The 21,764-nt window shown below is 39.0% G+C and overlaps 1 protein-coding gene across 1 annotated transcript in view; it reads right to left on the bottom strand.

The window, feature by feature from the left end:
• The window catches only part of NCOA2 (nuclear receptor coactivator 2), a 190,104-nt gene that overhangs the window by 110,724 nt on the left and 57,616 nt on the right, over positions 1 to 21,764 (bottom strand). The window contains 1 exon segment of the mRNA XM_009278417.2: positions 16,858 to 17,102. The gene's annotated coding sequence lies outside the window, so the exon portion shown is untranslated.

Genomic DNA, 21,764 nt, shown 5'->3' with positions numbered 1-21,764 from the left:
TTCCACCCAAAGCGCTCTGTTCAGCCAGGCTGGTCTTCTTCCCTGCTGGCTCGTCTTTTGGCACATGGGGATGGCCTGCTCCTACGCCTTTAGATTTTCTTCCAAAGGTCATAAACTCGCCTTTTTTTCCTGAGTTCCAGCCAAAGCTCTGTTCAGCTTCTCCAAGAATCAAAAACTCTATCGTTTCGTCATTGCTATGCCCAAGACAGCCTCCAACCATCACATCATTCACAAGTCCTTCTCTGTTCGCAAACAACAGGTCCAGCGGGGCGCCTTCCCTAGTTGACTCACTCACCAGCTGTGTCATAAAAAAATTCCTGCGCAGGATTTACAAGAAGCCATCAAAATCTTGGTATTTATGCCCAACTGCAAAAATATTTTAATCTAATGGAGAGATAAGTAATGCTTCTTGGTGGAGTTCAGTCTCTGATTCCCCTACAGCTGACGTGTAAACAGGAGTATCAGCATCAAGGACCAGGATGAACACAAGCCCCCATGCGAAAGGAGCCTGACAATTATGATTACCACACACAGCACATGTTTCACCACAGTTTGCCCCATACCTTCTCCATATTTAAGCTCCTTACCCTTTTTTCGCTACTACTTTCACCACCTGTGCTTAAGCAGAAATTATTATAAGCTTATTAGCTGTAAGTGGTTACGTCTACAAACATGGGAAGGGCTGGTGCTTGCTGCCAATCAGCTTTCATTAATTTGCACCCTACCACGGCTTCCCCTGTGCCTTGGGTTGACTGTCAGGAGGTCAAAACTGTCCCCTGAGCCAACAGGGGGCACAAAAATCATGTTTGTGTCTCCCTCTCTTCTGCTAAAGGCCGGTATCAATCTAATTCCCACATCTATGGAAAACGAACGTGTCAAATTACTCTATTTTTTTTTCATTTTCAAGGTATTTGTTAAGTCATGTACATTGTGCAAAGCCAGTGATCTCCACAGCTTAGGTGGGGAGTTGTTTGAAGAGAAAATCTCTCAGAAGGTCACACACCTCGGGAGTGGGGATCTTCCTGAGGTCTTAACTCATTTACAAATGAAGAGTAAATTCAACACTTTCTTCTAATAAATATTTCACCTTAATTTCAGTGCTTTATGTAAAAAAAAAAAAAGGTCTAAATTTGCACCTTGTCTAGTATTCCAGTAGCAACATAAATGTATCAGGAAAACCAGTTCTTTTAGCAAGATCTATATGGGCAAATTACTACTCTTATTCTCCAGTTACACAGCCAGCACTTAGCTTGGTGAGTAGCATGCAAATAACTGTGTTATACTATATACAATAACTACAATCTATGTATTAATTTATTTGTAATGATTATACAACAGTTTAATGACAAGTTAAAAGTATCTCAATATCCAGAATATTCCTGTGACAATAATTCACTTGTAGTAACCTAAATATTACTGGTATAGCGGTGATGGTGCCCTTTTGCCACACTAATTTCAAACCTGAGTTAGACCAGGTAAGTATGGACACAGGTAAGCAATGCTTCGATACGGGACAACAAGGAAAGATTGCACCAGGTTTGGAAAGTTGTCTTCTGAGAGCAGAAAAAGCCCATCATGCTTTACTTGTATCTGTATGCGAGATGCAGTCTAAGAAATGACAGCTTTTGTCAATTACTCTTTCAGAACACATACAAAGGAAAACTGAATTAGATATTTAGATAACACTGAAAGGAAACTAAGCTTACATGTATTGCACACAGGCGTTTCACCTACTTACCAAAGGGTAGATAAGAACTTTTTGTGCAACTCATAATGGAAACCTTCGTACTTAGCTTTGAGAGATATTAAAAGAGTCATTTTAACCATTTATTTCCAGCAACAATTAGGAAATGTGAGCATCTTTGTTATACTGTGGCAAGAAATAATGATCAGAATTTAAAAGAAGAAAATGCAGGCACTATAAAGAATGTGTCACTGCTAGTATATAATATATATAGAGAGAGAGTATATTAAAAGTTTAATATATCCCTCAATTTGGTCGGTGTGTTAACATGTTTTACATTTTATAGAAGCATATAGCGTATTTATTAAGTAGAAGTAATTATTGGAGATATTTCAGTTACTGCAATACAAAACTAGGTAGTCTATTAATTACAAAATAGCTGTGAAAAGTACACATCCTTCAATTAGATTTCTATTTTAATCAGTGAAACTATGGGAATAATCCCATAGTATTTCAATAATGTTTCAATAATAACATTTCAGTAATAACATTTCAATACCCTTTTGTATTTCAAAAAGAACGTGAAAGAACGTAACTAGATAAAATCGCTTCCCTTCTCAAGTATGAAACCCATCTCTTTAATTCATTTTCCTTTCTACTCCATATATTAAGAACATTTTTTCTCTACCAAGTTGCTTTTGGTTTTTGCATCTCCCCAGTACAACAAATCCAGCATACCTCTATGAAGTTGGTACTTATGAGGCAGAAAGCTGCCAATAATTGCCCCTGTTTTCAGGAGGAATAGCTGCCATGCAAACTGCCCTAATTCATACAAGTCATTAACACAACAAAGACAACCACCTCACCTTGAAGAATTACGCTACTACCTTTAGATCAAGATTACTCAATTACATTTTAACGAGGTCGGTAACTCTGCCAACCCACTATCTCTGGCAGAGGCTGGCTGTAACCCCCGCAGCCCAGCCTCGGCAGGGAGAACAGGGCAGCACTGTGGCTCATGAGCCTCCTCTGAAGAGCTGGGGCTTCAACAGGTCCAGGCAAATTTCGAGCGCGGCTCAAACCTGCATATCTGAAGGCTGCTCATCAGTAAAAGAGGGGAATGCATGGGTGGTGTTTTTAAATGACTTAAAGTTTGCTTTGGTGGTGGGGTTTTTTTTGGTGTGAGGGGGGTTAGAAAACTGTAGAAGGAGTTAGTCTATGACAGTGTGTGCTGTTTGGCATTTGAGAAGAGTAGTTTTCGTTTCACCGTATTTTAACAACCAGGAAAGTTTCAAAATCTTGTGGGACCAGATCAAACTCATGTGGTAGCAGTGACTGAGGCGTTTAAGTGCCTTAAAGCTTCCATCAGCAGCTCTTTCCTGCAGGTACAGGCATGGCTAAAATGAATACAATTTGTCTCCAAAAAGAAATGGAATTAAACCCAGCAGTCTATGTACAGTGCAAGCTTCAGCATGATTTAAGAAGAAAAAAACCCAACCAACCACTCTATTTTATCAGTATTTGAAAATTCTCCCTTTCTCCAAAAAGCATTTTTCAATATCTTATTTAGCTTATTACCATATGCTTGCAATTTCTACTCGCCGTAGAAGTCATTCTGGAAAACCAAAGGAAAATTTTTGTGAACCACAGATATAATAAAATAACCCCCTCCATGAAATGGTCTAAAAGCTTGTATTGCTTCTGCTCCACCTCCCCACATCTGGCACACGCATCAGATTACAGGCCAGAAGGCAAAGTGAAGAGACGGAAAGGGAGATAGTGGCTGGATCACAACTAGAAGGAAGCACACCTTCTATAATTCAGACTTTTCTCCCCGAATGCCGATATGTCAAAGCGTGATAAATAAAACCAAACATGGGAGAACTCCACACACGTGCACGCACAGACACACAAACATCCCCCCTGCTTCAGTCAGTTCCCTGAAAGGCAGTGAATTACATGAAACATGCTTGGATGATTTCAGAACTATCACTCTGTGCCAAAAGCGCAACTGGGCTTCTGATTTTGTTAACCGACAAGTTCACAGGAAATCGGCAATCATTCATCTCTAATTCACAAGACACTTTCACTTTTTCTAATTTGTGAAGTATTTCATAGGTACAAACAAAACCAAAGGCCACTGAATTGTCTAAATGCCACAATATTGTCAAATAAACACAGTTTACCAATTGGTCTTTTTGCTGTTTAAGTTTTGCAAACTTAAAACTCAACCAGAAAGATCTACGCAAGGATGTAAGGAGCTGTTTTGCGAGCGTTGTTTCCCAGACCTCTCTCTGAAGCCACGTTCTCCTTGTCCCTTCAACCCGACATCAGCAGCACAACAGCATAAAACTTTCACCGAGTCTTTCAAGCTTAGCAATAAATATGCTGCAGTCTGAATTATCAAAATTATTCAGACCTTTCAAATGATTTTTTTGTTCCAAATGGACTTGGCACGCTGGTCAGGAACTCATTGAGTCAAACACAAGCAACAAAAGTGGAATTCTTCTTGCTAAGCTAATTGATGGTCCTACAAAAACGAAACACGCAACTGCATATTCAAAACTTTCAAAGACGCACTGTATTACAGTTACAGAGCGCCTTCCCCTCTGTGCCTGGTGTAATATGATCGTAATTGCTGTGAAAGGGCGAGAGACCGACTATATGTTAAATCCTGCCATCTGTAGGTGCTTTACACAGTTCCATTTGCTGCTGCCGGGTCAAAAGTTTACCCTATTTTCGCTTGTTCATAACCAATCACACAAGTCTCTGCTATGTGTAATCTTTGACCCACTCTCAAAGCAATTTTTGTATTATACAGTCATATGACTACACTGAAAAAACCCACACGTTTTATTAAGAATACACTTCTTGTTGGTTAGCTTAATAATTATTATTATTTCCATATTCAGTAAGCGTACTGTACCGACCTTGTTCTTCCCAGTTAACTCCCTTGGAGCACAACCATAGTGCCATGAATTCTCCCCACAAAACACTCCAGCATTTCTGGCCAGTTCTAATCCAGAACCACATGCAAAACAGGGCTGGAAAGCATTCACGGTACCTGTTGTTTTAAAAGCAGGGGGAAGCAACTGCTCAGTTTGTCCTAATAGGGAGAGAAGATGCCCTGAAAACAGTTAAATTAATGTTCACAGTGAACACAAAAATTGTCTCTGAAAATCAGGATTGTCATAAGAATATCCCTACATATTTACCTTAAAATTTAAAATTAAATATGCAAAAATATATTGCATGGAAACATTTATGTGTTATTGTTGTTGTTGTTGTTGTTGTTGTTGTTGTTGTTGTTATTAAAATATCTAAGGAACCAGTAGTCCCACGAACAACAGAATTAACTACGCCTAATCTCCCACGTATTTACACCTCCTGGTTGGTTGACTTTGGTGTCTAGAAAGCTGAAAGCTTTGAATGAAGCTTTTCCCACAGTTGGGACATTTGTTTGAAGTCTCTCTTTTCCCATCACTAAGATTCCCAGGCAACTAATAAGATTATTTCATGTCGTAACCTTTCCCTCTGTCAGGGTACCTTTAGGTGCTTCCATTTATACTGAGCTACTTATTTTCACAAAACCTGTGGGATCTGAATTTTGAGACCTCCACTGTGCCAAAAAATGTGATTGAAATCACCAATAGGTTCAAAAGCTACCGAGGGGAGATGTGTGTGCATGTACACAAGTGCACGACATAACCTCATGAGCCTTGTTTCCACAGGAAATGAGGCTAAAAATAAAGGAGAATATTTGACCTTATTATAATTTCACAGAAATCTAATTTAGATGGACCAAACTAAACAGATGGCTATACTAACAGATCACCTAAAAGTAGTATCACAATATTTAAATCCATCTCATAGATTTTGCTAGACAGTTTTCAAAGGCAAACAGACACACAGGCCCCATTTATCTTCTAATAGGAGATACAGACAAATAGATACTTTTCCACAGACGTATCTTACTGTAATCTATGAATTGTGATAGATTTGCAATCTTTTAATTTTTTTAATCTAGCATTTATGCAAGTGTGTTCTGTCTCCAAGGATATAAACACAAGTCAGCACTCACATGAATAGCTGCATTGCTCCATTTCGCATTTGACTCTTAGATGCTAAACCCTTCATAAATGTAGCAGAGAACAAAAGCAAGCCCATGACACTGAGAAGATCAGTTAAGTAATTATACCAGAGAAGAATCAAATAACAGCATTAAACCATTTCTAAGCAGGTCATAAATTATGTTCACATATAAATTCAAATAGTTACGAAATCCCAATCATTTACTAAAAGACAGAATAAAAATTACCCAAAATAAATAAATCAAAATATAGATTCTAAGGCCAAAACAGTTCATCATCTCACCTCTTGTGCAACAAAGACCATAGTATTTTACTTAGCAGCTCCTAAAGCAAGTCTGATACTCTGGCATCTGCCAGCGAGGTTTATTGCATTTATGCGTTGTTACCAACAACCCACCCATTTCAGACCTGACCATGTCTGGACAGACATATATTGTCAAAAGCAGAAAAAACAAAATATGCACTTCTAAACCAGCGTCTGTGCTTGGAGATACTTCCATGGCTCTGTTCTGCAAATACAGTTAGAAAAAAGCTGTTCCATCTTCAAAAAGAGCTGTCATTCATGTCTAAAAGCTTTAACAAACTTCCAGACAAGGTGGACCTTGGATCTGTATGCCTACCTAATACTTGAATAATTCTCCACGTGCCCGTAAAGATGCTGATTTTTTTCTGATTTTTGTGTCCCTTATTAACAACAGAGACAGAAGTTTAATTTAAAATCCTGCAGAAACAAACAGAATTTTAAAGTGTCACAACTTTACTGAACCCTGTAACTTTTCTTGCTGTAGGAAAATGTAAGAACTCTATCTGAAATGGAAACTGGATTTGAAAGAACAAACAAAAGTTGGGAGAAGCCCTGAGACCACCTTTTAATTATTAAAGGTAAGAACTGGAACCTTAAGAGTAAAAACATACAGAAATCTTCTAAATGAGAATATTGCTAGGTAGGAGTCCCACCAGAATAAAAATACACAGGAACTGAACCCAAGTTGTGACACACTCTTTAATGAGGCACATCTCTTTAGAACGCTATCCATCAAGTCATATACTACTTCCATCATATACTACTTCCATAAAATGATCAGTCTCAGTCAATGCCTGAGCTTTAGAAAACAGAAAAAGCTACTGGTAACGTTGTATTTCTCCTAAACAAACAAACAAACAAACAAAAAAGTAAAATAGAAACCAACATTTTAATGCAATGAAACAGATTTATCCAACTGGAAAACATGTTGGCAGATGTTATTTTATATCTAAATATAAAATAAGGTACTATAAAATTATTAATACTAACAATCATATACCAGACATTAGCTACTAGATACTATATAAAATTATATACAACATAGATGTTTATTTTATATATTATATACATAAATATAAAAAGTAAATAAAATGTGTGCACATACACACACAGCATTCAGACGTCTGCTAAGAGGACTGGTGTCACCTATAACCCAGGCCAGGAACAAGTGAATAGTCTTTCACCTAGGGGAAAGCAAGACGGACGATATTTAGAGGAAACCCACTCCACTCAGCTTATCAGCAGCAGAATGGGCAAAGAACAGTGGAAAAAGCCTGGCATAAGAGAAGAAACAAAGAAAACAAGGCAACAGAATTGACTCTTAAGAACACAAACGGGAATGCTGAAGGTAATGAAAGGTATCTACATGTCTGAACACAGGGAAGTTTTTCACCTTGGCAGAAAAGTTTGATCAAGAGCAGAGCTCAAACAACTGCAAGAGACAACACGACTGAAGGAGTGAAGCTGAGAACTCAGGAAACCTGGCTTAAACCCCAAGGTGATCCAGTAGCATGGAAATGCTATAAAGCCATTTGCTATTTTGTCTAAGTTTGTGCATCTCTCCTCATTTTTCTACAGTGCAAAAAGTGATTTTAGGAAGTTTGCAACTGAGCACGAACTTATGCTATTCTTTATATTACTGAGGCAATTTGGAGAGTTCAACACTGATCTTAGCAATTTGGTTAGCTGACTCATGACAGCCCCATTCCCGATAAGAAGAAACAATCTGTCCCTAGCAAACAGATCTGTCATGCCAGACCCAGAAACCTTACAGGAGTCTGATGAGGCTCAGGGGAATTTCCAAGTACCTGGATTTCATGTAGGTCCACAGAGCAATGACACAAGGGAACTGTGATGCAGGAGAATTGCTTTCATTCAGTTTTATTTAAGAACAAGAATTCTGCCATACATACTAGAGGCCAGGCTAATTGCAATGACTCTTTACAACAATGCATGTATTTCTCTATTTGACTGTATTTGAATTAAGTAATCCAGATTATTTGGATAAATACACATACACAAAAGTAATTTGAAGTTTTTTCTACCATCAGCTGAAAGAGAGAAATATAGTAAGTCAAGATCTTAAAGCTAGCACCCTCTTTGTACATAATTTTTCTATTATTTCATTTTTACCTGAACCATCTTCATTATTACAAGAGCTTAATGGTTTCCTAAGTGTGAAAATTCTTAAAACAGTTAATCTGAAAAAATGCAAAAGTTAAAAAATATAAATCATATAAAAATCTAAATTTTCATTTAGTATTTAACTTTATGATGATCAAAATACACAACCACCCTCTTTGTACATAATTTTTCTATTATTTCATTTTTACCTGAACCATCTTCATTATTACAAGAGCTTAATGGTTTCCTAAGTGTGAAAATTCTTCTAACAGTTAATCTGAAAAAATGCAAAAGTTAAAAAATATAAATCATATAAAAATCTAAATTTTCATTTAGTATTTAACTTTATGATGATCAAAATACACAACCAAGTGTGGAGATAATTGATGGTGGCATTTGTTTTGGATGACCTGCATAGCTTAAAAAGGTATTCAGTGCTCTCATGTAATGTGTATGTGTATTATCTCAGGATAATAAAAACTTTATAGACTATCACTGCATGCCAATGAGGAGTACACGTACAGAATTTTTTAATTTGTTTGTTTGTTTGTTTTATATATATACACAGAGCTTTCCAGCTTCCCATGCTCTTTTCAGGTTTAATAGTTATGGTCTCAAATTAATTTTGAAATTCTCCTAAAAGGCAATATAAAACTATAGTATCAAAATCCACTCAAAAATTAGTATTTGACTTCTCAAATGGCAATTAGCAGTTTGAATCTGAATTACTTCATATGCGAATAAGATGGTTTTTATATGTCATGGTACCTTGTAATTGATAAGGGCATTTTTAATGAACGGTTTTAAAGGATGTGGTTTCCTATTAAAAGTGGTCACTTATTACAAGGGGTTTGCAATTATATTTTGGTGGTTGGATGCAGATCCTTCCACCAGCTAGTTCTCACAGACCTCACTTCCTAGTCCTCAGGGTAGTCACCAACCTGACCAGCCTGCACATGCCACAGGTAGCTATCCTAGAAATATTGTCAAGATGTCATCATGGAAATAAGACCGGACCACGAGAGAAGGGAGGCTCTTCTACCCAGCCCCTTCCACTCCACCTTCTTCCACTCCCCTGGAGGCAGCCCTCTAAATTGGACTGTGGCAAGCCTCCAACTGTCCAGTTGCTGGGCAGTATTTGTGGCTGCAAAGCTGCTCTCCATCTCCTTTGGTAAAAAGCAGAGCAGATGGAAATTTCCTGTAGGCTGGTCTTGGCCCACAGACCACTGTTTGGACCATACTCCTCTACGAGTAAGAGCAATCTATCCATTGCATCGAACTGACTGGCCCTACTGTCCTCTTTTACAACACAACTCCATGCAATCCCTTAACTCAGTGATAAAACAGAGCACAATGTGAGCACATTTCATCACCTGTGCTTGGGCTAGGAACTAAGCCATGAAGGAAAATATGGCCATGTCATGCTAAGCAAAGAAACACATGAGTAACTCTGGCAAGCACCTAAGATAAGGCTCTTCTGAATGACTGACAATAATGTTATATTGATGTTATAATAAATTATTACATACACACACAGACACAGAGTAAGCAGAAGCAGCAGCAGAAGCTGTGCAAACATCATCTTCAGAGTGGCAGCTCTATGTTCTCTTAAAACATTGGAAGACAAGAATAGGAAGGAATCCTTTACACAATTAAAAATGTTATAAACCTTGCTGTGTCCTGAAAGCTTCCAAATTTTATTTAGAATGAAAGAAACACCTCAATATATCTAACAACCATGGTTTTTCACAGGACGCAAAGGAGTTCTCATTTTCATTGGTCTTCCCTTGACTCCCCTGCTAAATTACAGCTAAAAACACTAGGAAGCTCAAAGCAGAACTCTGTTCTGATTTCTGTTCCCTTTACTGTCGGATATATCTTGGTTTTCACACAGAGGCTGTTAAGACTGCTTTTGCTTTTAAAATTTTATTCAGAAAGATGAGTCAAGGTTCTGGACATCGATGTAGCTCTTCTCGTTGTTCCAGTGACAACAAAACAGGTTAGCCAGCTTTTCCTGAAGAAGGGAAAACCTTGGGTAGCACAGGATTAAATAGTCCTTTTAAGGACTATTAGCTTTCTTGCATAAAGTCAAAAGATGGTCACTATGAATGTATGACACTTCATAAGGTCTTGAGCAAGTATTCTAGACTATTTATCTGATAGTTGAAGAGGAAAGCTAGGAAGGGGAAGGGAAATGTTTCATATTATGTTTAGGACAGAGTAACGTTTGTTGAGCTCTGCCTCAAGGTTTCTTACAGGGCTTTGCAAAATGCAGTGCTACCTCTCACATAAAGAAAAGCCTCTTTCCAAGAACCTGTCACAAGAAGAAAACGTCTACTGTCGATTTCCGTATGCAGCAAGTGCTGCAGCTTCAGTAACCAAGCAGAGCTGCCCTGGAGAAACTCTCTTGGGAGAGCTCCCTTTCCCTGGAAAGGCTCCTCACCGGCTCTTCCCAGCAAGCAGAGTACGTGGGGAATATTCAGTAGGTATTTGCTGCTCAAGTGCCTGATATCAACAGAGACAGAGAAGTGATGACAGGCTCTCCTCAAAGGCCCCAAGCAGCCTAAAACATATTTGAACCAACCCGAGAGGGTACAGGAGCAGAAGAGAAACTCTTTCTTATCCTTTTGTACTCATGCTTTTCTGCCATACTAAGTGCATGAGCAGAGTCAAAGGCAGGATGGATGAATTAACTCAGAAAAAAGCTGTCCAAAAAGCTGAGCAATCAGTCCTCAAAAAATTAATGATAAAAGACTTTGAATAAAGCCAATTTGTAATGGAATGTAAGAAGGGAAGTCCCTAAAGAGAAAAACTGTCTACCAGCTCTGCAGCAGGTTTTGCTGCCCCATGCAGTTTACCATGGCAAGAAGCCAACTTGGCAAGGCTCGCTCTTCTCCAAGGAGCCTGGCAGCACGCCAGCCACACTCACAGGTCTCATTTCTGCTGCCAAGCTTGAGGGGCAATCGAAGATCCTGTTTTGTGAATCTGCAGACCTGGTTATGACCAAGAATATTTGTGTTTTAAAATGTTCTTAAGCAAGTCAAGTTCCCTCTGTTTATACAGCGACTGAATAGGCGAAACAGAATACTTAACCCAGCTAGAGAAAATGAGCCGCAGATTGTTAATTATATGGCTATTTGCACTTTGACTGGAAGAGGAAGTAAGCTGGTTATAACTACTTTGGGCTTTACTCCTGCAACTGCATTGAAACCACATTTATGACAGCTGAAAGTATGCAATTTTATATAAATGTGGGCACTTCCTGTTTTTGAAGCAAGTCCTCGGCTGCTTGCCCTTACCTCACAGTAATGTTGCTGGAACCAGAATGTATCACATGTGCTCAGTTTTGAAGACTGATCTCAAGACCTTATTTTACTAACTATTTTAAAGCGTGTAGATAAAATGCATATATTGGACTACTGCTGTCTAGGACCTAACTGTACTCCTTAGGCGTTAGGAAACACATGTTTTCCACGTGTGAGACTGAAACGCCCAGCTGTCACCCGGGGCGTGCTCAGTCCCCAGTGATGTGGTCACAGTCATTCTCGGACGGGGAGGCGGGCACGTTGCGTCCCCCCGAGCAGGCAGGCTGTGCTCTGAATTACACACGCCGGCAGATCTCTCTTTTTCCATTCAATATGCAGTATTTCAAGTAATTTATAATAGCAGCTTTGTTATTTTGCACAGTATGGTATTAATTCTTCATTGTGGCAAGTATATGTTCAATTTTATAGACACTGAGTATGGGGAGTAACATAGTCCTCCTGGCATAAATCGAAGAAAATCATTATTTGACTAGAAGATAATTTTGAAAATACCATTTAACAACCCCAATAAGCAGCACTATGTTTCCTGTGCCTTTTCTCTTACTTTGCTTATTTATGTTAATTGAATCTCACAAACCAAACTTCTGCAATGAGTACAATTACATAAATCAGCACTCTGCTTTTCCACTGACAGTCATTTTCCTAAGAGGTTACAGCAGGAAGACTGATCATATTGTTCAACGGAAAAGCAAATGCATATCCAGTAATTCCTGATGATAAAATGTGATCATTCTTACTTACAAAAAAACCCCACCCACATTTAATTTACAACGTATTCCTCCAGATTTAGTTCATGACATACTGCTTGAGAGTGAAGTACCCCCTATAAATGCAAGACAGTTACAGTCAAGATCACCAAAATCCTTAACACAGAGAAGTGTCAGCGTTTCTACTACCTTTGTTTTGCTCTCCAAGACCACAACTTCTTATTTCTGACCATTAGATCCCACCCTTCAACTATGAGAACTTGCCAGCTTTGCAGTGCAAACAGAGTGAACAATTACAGACCTCTTGGTCTCAAACTGGATTCAATAAAGATTCAGTTTAAAAGTCCTTATGCAAAAACCTCCAACTAAAAGAAACACTAAAGCTAAAATTTCAAATTCAATTACACCTGATTTATTGATTTCTCTTCACTTAACTTTCAAAGTAAACACGGTATACAGTCTAACTCAGGCACTTCTTTAAAAACACTTCCCTCGATTGCCTTTTTCCTGCCTCAAGTCAAGGCATGGTTCTGAAGCGCCAGACAGGCTCATTTGCAACTAGAAGAGGCTGGTCCTGCCATCCCTCTTCCATGTCATCTTCAGCGCAGACGTCTGTCCAACTCTGCAGTTAGCAAGTTCAAAGAGTTAAAGAGCCAGCCAAGTAACCCAACCAAAAACGCGGTTAGCTGACCACTGGTTTGGCTCCCTGAGCCAACTCACCCCATGCTCACATCGTGGCGGCAGCAGCGCTGGCACAAGGGAGACGGGGTAATACCTCAGGAGGGAGGGTGCAAGCCACGCTTCTGGAAGCCGTCAGACCAAGGTTAGCTGCAATGATGCCGCATTTGTGACACCTCCACAAAAACTGGCCCCATGTTCAACCTCTATCCTCCAAACAAGGGAGGACATAGAAAAATCCAATTCATGGGGTGCAGTCTAAAGCTGCCCAATTACCTTAAGAGCCTCACTGAGCTACAGACTTAAACTCGAAGTCTCAACTCCTCTTTTGACTTTTTTTTTGACTGAAGCCTACTATTTCTACACAGAAGCACTCAAGTCCAGATCTTTGCAAACTTATTCCCAAAAGTAATGCAACCATTTCTAATAAGGAAAAGAGAAAAAGACTTAATGAAGGCAACCCGGATTAGCTAAATGATACATCTTAGTGGAACAATTCTGCTGTTAAATATCATGCAGATGTTACGATGGAGGCAAAGAAAGCCTTTCTTTAGCTACAGCACAGCTGCTGCATACAACTTCAAAAAGACTTGGCACAGGACTTCAGCCACAAAACTTCCCCCCCACTTCATTTTGTGCACGTCATGAAACTTCAGCAAGCTGCACCAAGGACAAAACTGACACAAGGGTTTGTCTGGAACATCTTATCAACAGTGGGGCAGCTCCTTGCGCTGCCAATACTCACATGCACCTTCACAAAACTCAACTATACATCTCCATTCCTCCTCAACCCAGCAATCCCTCAAAAGCAACGATATCCCATACTGCTGTCCCTCTTATTTACACTTGCATTATCTTCTACTTTAAAGAAGAAAACTGAATTGCCGCATAATTAACATACATTAAAACTTAAAAAATAGCCATAATAAAAAGTAAATTATCTGTTAAACATTAGAAAGTATTATCAACTTCCGTTCACATCCTTCATTACCTATACACTGAGCTACTCTGAACAGTCAGACACCTTGACCACAAAGCTGAAAACGCCCTAACTTACAATCACATTGAATGTACATGCTTAACACCAGTCTGTCTTCCACATAATATATGCACTACAAAAAAAATATATACATCGTCTAAATTCAAAGTTCAGCTTCTCCCTTGAAATCTGTCAGTGTTACAGCTAGTTACATGTAGTACACAAGAAGAACTTGTATTGATTTTATATATGTAACAGTAAAGCACACAGAACTTAATTTGATCTGCATGCTAACATTACACTTACTTGTGATTTCCTTTCAGTGATGATATTGACAGGAGATGTACCTGAGAAACCTAAACTGCTTTAAGATGCATGTATGAGATTAAATTAGAGCATTCCTGACGCATGGGAACAGAATCTTAGAAACTGTTTTTAATTTCTCCCTTTTTCTTCTTTTACTAATTCATATGACATCAGCTTATTGACTCTTACGACATTCTTAGCTTCCACCGTGTGAAGCCATAAACCAATTTGTCACCTACAATATTCTTTCCACAACCGTGAAGTTACAAAGAATAATTAGTCCAAATGAGAAAACAGAAGTAGGAGCAACTAAAATTCTGTTAACATTCTTCATAAGTAAAAGAGAGTAAAAGAGAGTATAAAAAACTGCAGAAATGAGGAAATACAAGCAGAAACGCACCGAAAGAGGTTTTTTAAAAAAATTACTCAATTACTTCATTACTAAGATCTTGATAAAAAGCTGGAAACCCATGACTTTAAAGAATATTAGTGAAGTTGATTAAAAACAGTGAAGAAAACTCATTAAAGCAAAGGTAAAGCTTGAAATACTAGAAATATTAACAACAGTATTACTGTACTCATGCAAATGTAACACTTCAAAATGACCTACTTTAATAATAGCAAAAAAATGAAAGAATACGGGCACTAACCCCCTGACTCTACTGGTTTTATAAAACACCATCTACTTCTCAGAATTAGTAACAGATTCATGAAACTGAACCAATTTGTTCAACAGATGTTTCAGTTAACCCAAAGGAATTTTACTTTTCTATTGTAGAAGTAGAGCACGCTGAATAAAACTCCACTATTATTAGCAGCTTTCAAAATATATTAGCTCAAAATTAGCTTCCATTTCCATTCTTTCTTTCTTTCACGTAACAGAAAACATTTTCCATACCGGATTAGACGTGCCACCGAAATAAAGTAGGCACATTGATAAAACAAGTCACCCTCCTCCCCCCCGCCCCCGGTTTTATGGGATACGCAGGAACGGCAGAGTTTTTATTTTTCTTGGCATTCCTCTCTCCACATTAGCCGATAATCTTCCCCGCGTAGCTCTGCCAGTGCGCTGCCCCGCAGACCCACAACACCCCTGCTGTTCCAGTCCCGTGTTTTTCTGCAGCGGGCTCTGCGAATTGTGCACTCCTTTCGTAACGTGTGCTATTGCATCAGTTTAATTGCAACATAATTTTCAATGCTCTAGGTAAAGCAAATAATTTCATTTATAACTTAACTTCTGCTCATAAAATAAAGATTGTTTCCCCCGCCTTTTCTGTTTATGTTTAAAGATTTATAGAACGACTTGCACTGCACAGCAGTAGTCAAACAAAAATACCTTAGGTTTTCTTAGAAAGCAGCACTTAAAAAATATTGCTTGGCGCCTAAAGCATTACTGCAGCCTTTCACAGAGCCATATGTAGTAGATCCCCCATGAGCAGGCCGGAAGGGGAACGTGCATTCTTACGCTGTGTATTTAATATAATATTTAGCCATTATCAAAGCTTCATAGCTTTTACTGTCTCTCTCTCTCCTGCAATAGAGAGTAACAGCTTATCTGGCAAACACACTCACTATGTTTCTAGGCGCTGAAGACATGCTCTTGGTTAATTCATAAAATCTGATCTAATGTTAGATATTTTGCATTCAGGTTAGCTAAGTTAAAATAATATTTAGCTTAACCATGCCTTGGCCAAAAAATTCTCTGTTATCTACTGATTACAATAGCATTGTAGCTAGCTATGGACATCACACTGGGAAAACACAAATCCTGAGACTGAAGAAATGCAGATGAAATTCTGACCTCAAGCCATTCTGATAGCGGGCATTACAAACACTGTCTACTTTGTATCTGATACAATAACCAGGCACAAGAGGCATGTGCCTACGATGAATGATGAATTTACGTGTCATTTTTGGTTTATGTACATATATTACCTGAGTTGACAGCATCAAAAAATGCTGTGCTTCTTGCACCCCAAATCATATTACGTGATACAAACATCTACACTAAAACAAATCTGCAGAGGCAAGCACTCACAGGAGGAAATGTCAGAAGTAAATTTTAGAGAAACCTAAACTTTGCCTTTGTTTGCTTCTGCGGCATGGTATACACCGCAGTTATGTCATACCATTTCCACAGCACCTCTGCCTCATTCAGCTTACAGCATTACCACTAATCAAAACAGTCATCTGTTTTACTCTTGGTATTTGGCGTATGGTCCGATACCTTATTTACTGCATGCTACTCAAATTTTTTTTGGAAGACGGAACAAGTAATTTCTTTGTGAATTCAATGGTGCAGCTGAGTGCTTCATCAACATAATGGTTAGTCCTACTGTTACTCCTAACTTAGAATAACTGCGTTATTCCTAACTTCCTAACTAAAGCAGCGACAGCTTTAAGGTCAAAACGATTCTCCAATTCTGAAGACAACTTTGTCTCCAGTTTGGCATAACTCAGACCTAATTTTTTCACAGCACTTAGCATTACATTGTGCTTTATATAGCACTTTCAAACCTCAACCCCCACTGCCTCACTCGCAGTTATCGGTGCTCAGCACTTTTCTAAATCAGATCCAAAGTTCTCAAGTCATCCGCAAGAAAGCAAGACACATACAGTTAGCAAAGACATGAGAAAAGCCAGGATTGAGCAACTTACCTAGCATGACCTAGGAAGTCTGCAGCACAGCCAGGAAGAGAGTCCTGTTCGCCAGGGCAGCATGCAGCTGCGCAGAGCACCAGAACGGCTTCTGCCTCCTGCGATCCCCTGCCTCGCCCACCACACACGTCCCGACTTCTGCTGGAAGTGAGGCAGGGGTACTACAGAGAACAGCCTTCTCCACTGCATCAACCAGATTCATTCCCGGAGCGAGTCCATCCTGTGCACGGAATGAAGCAGGGGTCCTGTGGAAAACAGCAGCACATCAACGCACGGTTAAATACCGTTAAATTGTAAGGCTTCCTCACGAGGGGCCAAACAAAAGAGCTTTGCAAAGACAAGCTCAGTTTTGACATTCCTTGACTTGGACACTGCCACACTGCAAAAATGTTTGCATTCACCACTTCTAGAAAAAAGAAATTGGGACATCAGACCTTGTACGATGGGGTCACACCAACACCTACAAAAAATAGCAGTGGGGACAAAATCTTTAGATATACCGTGCAGCTCTTGTGGCAAAGGAGTGAACTGGTTGCAAACACAAAACAATTCTGTGTATGGATACTAGCCATAGGTGATGGTTAGAAACATATTCTCATGGAGCTTCTACTGAAATCAAAGAGTGTTTATTTATATTCAAAGATCTCTATAGAAAAGGACCTTCCAGAACAAACTCCTCTGCCTGTTTTCCTCAAGCCATATCCTCTGGCCCGTGTCGATTAAAGCCCTGGTCCTTCTTCGTTCCTACCGTCAACGCCCTTGCCAAGTCTTTCCTCACCCCTACTCCCCAAGGCTTTTCATCTCTCCTGCCTCAGTCACTTCCAGGCTTGGCTGGCAGTGCCACACTCTCCCCTTGACTCCCCCTCTTTCCTCCCTCCTTCGTTCCCCAACACGCCGTCATATTAACTGTCACTCTCACCCCGGGTCTCTCTCCCCTGTTCACAGTCTACGGTATTTTGGGTCCAGGTCCACGCCAGGACCCTGTGCGTGCCAGTGCCCCACGGGTCCGCTTCTGGCTTTCAGGCGCTGGGGTACAAGGCATCGGTTTTGTCCCCCAGCTCAGCCTCCCCCTCCCCTTCCAGGCCATACAGCTCTCATGCTCAAGACGGCATGTGAGGACTGTGATTTCTTTAAAAGGTTACAGTTTGGTTAGATCTGAGATTTTCACAGTGCTGACAAAGGCAAAGCCGTGACTCATAAGCCGCTCTTCTTCCCCAGTGCCTATCACCAGCGCTTCCCACACTGGCATCTAACTCCTAGTCTCTGCTTCAAAGGGAGAGACACGGAGCATCTCCAAAAAAAGGTGGTGGTTTTTTTTTTTTTTTTTAATCTACAATGAGAAATAACTTTTTCCACACATTCTTACACATAGCTAAATAATTTTGGCAGAAAAAAAAATTAAGCTAGAGGCAACTGCCTAGCCCCAAAGGCTAATGTTTTGCAAAGTTATAAAAAACTCCAACCAGCATCCTATACTGGGAAGCATCAGGCAGCCGCCTTTACTGCAGTTCCTGGCACTCCCCTTTCAGCCCTTAATAGCCTAAGTTATTCAGCTCGCTGAAATGAGAACTGTACAAATATTAACACTTGAGACCAGTGGTCAAACTGAGGAGTAGAGGCTGCGGGCGGACAGTGCCGGAGTGAACGCCATGCAAGCTGCCTTTGTCTTCACCACCAGTTTTGTTGCATGCCTACAAGCAATGTTCAAACAGCATCGTCAGACAACAGCACACAGACCAGCTAGCGTTTCTTTGGATGCCACCGTTTTCATCCTAGAGGTACCAATGCTTGCCTGAAAAGCTACAGCTTCTCACAAAATACTTCTAGGCCACGAAAACCTGAAGTAAAATGGGTTAGCTTCATTCCCGATGAAGGTCACACACAGCTAACAGAGATAATTAAGCAAATCCATTTTACTTCACATTTGCACTAAATTAGGGGCAGTCGTGTATCAGTTACAAAGAGGAAGGGTAACTTCGTACAATACTATTCTTGTGATCATATGCCCCTGCCTGGAGGGGAAATAAACTTCTTGTATGAAACTCTGGGAAACTTTTTCTTTCCTTTTGTCTATTTAGCAGTTATTTATCTCAGCATTGAAAACAAATGCAGCACACTGTCAAGTAATATACAGAAAGAGGAAAACCTCTCAAAACAGACAAAACACATTCTTTTAGAGCAAAATCCAATTTACAGATTTTTTTACTGAGCTCTTAATAGCAAACAAGACAACAATTTCTTAATGGCTTTTGTAAATACTTCTGTACAAACATGGTCCAGAAGAGCAGACCAAGAAAAGAGAAAAACAGTGTCACATGCTCACGGATGGATGCAAATTATAGTATGAATTAAATGCACTATGACATTTATTTTTCAGTAAGAAATAATTATTTCCCAGGAATGACTAAATAGTCCTGTGAGATTGTATTTAGTCTAGAGACCTCTGATGTACCTAATTTTCAAAAAGTACTTATTAACTCTGGCAAAAAAAGTATGTGACCCACATGCACACTCCTAGAACATCCATGTTTATTTTTATGAAAATAAACTGAGAAGCTTCAACATCAGTATGTAAAACATAATAAAGCATTAAAAGCACACTTCGGTTTTCAAAAATTACTAATAAATAATTTTATTATATTGTTATTTCAATTTAAGTAATGAAACTGGCTACCAAGCATCTATAATAGCTAGATTTTTCTTTAAGGACAGAATAATTATCTGATCACTAGTTACAGTTAAGATGAAAAATATAATTAGGTTGAATGAAACTTCAGTACTTCAATGTACAATCATGAAAACTACACGGAACTTCTTCCTTTAAAAAGAGCAGAATTTCATGCACTATTTCATCTGGCAGAGTATAACATACTGGCTGTCAGCAAGGACTTTTTTCAATGAAAAGAAAAGTATTTCCATTCATACAGCATTGCCCAACTGATTAGAAGTATCAGGCGCTGGTAGTTGTCTCTCAACTACAAGCAACTGTAATAGATTTAATTCCTACAGACCACTATATAGTGTTCCTAAAAACTCATCTGAAATCCAGCAGACCTCCAAAAATGCTATGTTTGTTTAACATAAACCAACCTAATTATTTTGTCATCGAGATCAATATTTATGGGCTAAAACACTACATCAAGTAGGAAAGCTTTAATGTAAAACAAATCATAAAACACTGATAATGGAAATGCTTGAAAAGGCTCTAGGACTGCATGTATTTATATAAGATTTGTGAATACATAAACACCCGGTTATATACGTCAAGAAAAAAGGTGAGGCTCAGTGCAGTGAACTAATATTCAAAAAGACTAATCTTCCTTAGGACAAGTGTATTCTTACAAGGACTTAAGCCAGCTGGCTGAAGTGTATCGAACATCTTACCCAACAGCAAAGATTCATCCAAGACCATTAATTCATTGTAAGGTAAGATTCCCTTTTTCTTTTTTTTTCAGTAGTTTCCAGCATTTTTGAAGTACAATTTATCCCCTGAAAACCTTCAGCAGCTTTTTGTTACTAATACAATTACCACAAAAGCCACACTACAATGCAAATAGCGTATTTGCTACGTACTGGCATCATTTGATGAGGGATTCTTCTCTACATGGTAAACTTAATTCTGTTCTTAAGTTTGTTTAGAGAAACTGTTCTTTAAATCATCATAAGGAACATAATTTCCTACAATACTAGAACTTTCAATCATCAAAAATCCCCAAATCATGCTTCCCTTTTTAATTTCAAAAAATTTTTCAAAGAATTGTAATATCCTATATAACTACTGCTACACTAGCATCAACAAAAAAACTACTTCATGCATTGATCAACATGTATAGTGTAGTTCACTCTTTTATTTCAATCTGTTCAAATAACATGATACAATGAGCTCAGTATAAAACATTATGGTTCTTATGCAAATAAACAGACTCCCACATTAAGGTTACTGCTCCACAATAGATTGCACACAGCTGCTCACCGCTTGTCCTCACACCGAAAAGTAGATTAAAATGGAATAGCAACCTTATACCTGTATTCTATTGATTTTATTGACTTAGGGCATATTATAAATAAAACAAAATAAAACAAAACAAAATAAATCTGAGTTACCAATACTGACAACAGCACCTACAACTTCCTACTGCTGTGGCACAGCATCCTTAATTTTGTGGCTCATTGTCATATGAAAAGAAGGCTGTGTCTTGGAAGCCAAGTCTGACACAAGAAGCACCCACACCACCAACCCTCTACAGCTAACCCCATCCCCAGCACCATTGTGAGTTCAAGGGAATTTAGCTTCAAATATTTTTAAGGTCTAATGCCTCTTCCATTCTTTACCAAGCATCTAGGGAAACACCTGGTGCAAAGTGAGTCGAAGTATCATAGCTTTATGGACATCAACTCATGTCCCCCATTGACTTTCTTAGGATCTACGGCAGTTTCCAGCACCTCAAGCACTGTTTCTGACTGACTAAAGGTTTTAGTCGGTCATTTCATAAGCACTTATTTTAGACCAATATTTAAGCTCACCTCACTTCATGTACTCTACAAGAGAATTTGTTTTTCTTAGTCTATGAATGACAGTCAAAAAATAGCTACAGAGCAAATAGTAAAGGGTATATAGTAGTATGTTATCCATGTGGAATCAACTAAAATAAATCTACTTACAGTCTGTTAAGTTTTCAAAATAATGCACTTGAGTCTCAGACTTGTGAAAATTGGAAGTTATATACTTATGTGTGATTTTACTTTTTTTTTAATTAAATCAGAGAGTTCATAGAATCAGAATCATAGAATAGTTTGGGTTGGAAGGGACCTCTAAAGGTCACTTAGTCCAACCCCCCTGCCGTGGGCAGGGACATCTTCAACTAGATCAGGTTGCTCAGAGCCCCGTCCAACCTGACCTGGAATGT

The sequence above is a fragment of the Aptenodytes forsteri genome, unplaced genomic scaffold, assembly GCF_000699145.1.
Source record: "Aptenodytes forsteri isolate BGI_AS27 unplaced genomic scaffold, ASM69914v1 Scaffold18, whole genome shotgun sequence".
NCBI lineage: Eukaryota > Metazoa > Chordata > Aves > Sphenisciformes > Spheniscidae > Aptenodytes > Aptenodytes forsteri.
Note: the sequence above shows the minus strand (reverse complement) of the source record. Positions and strands in the feature narration are given on the sequence as shown.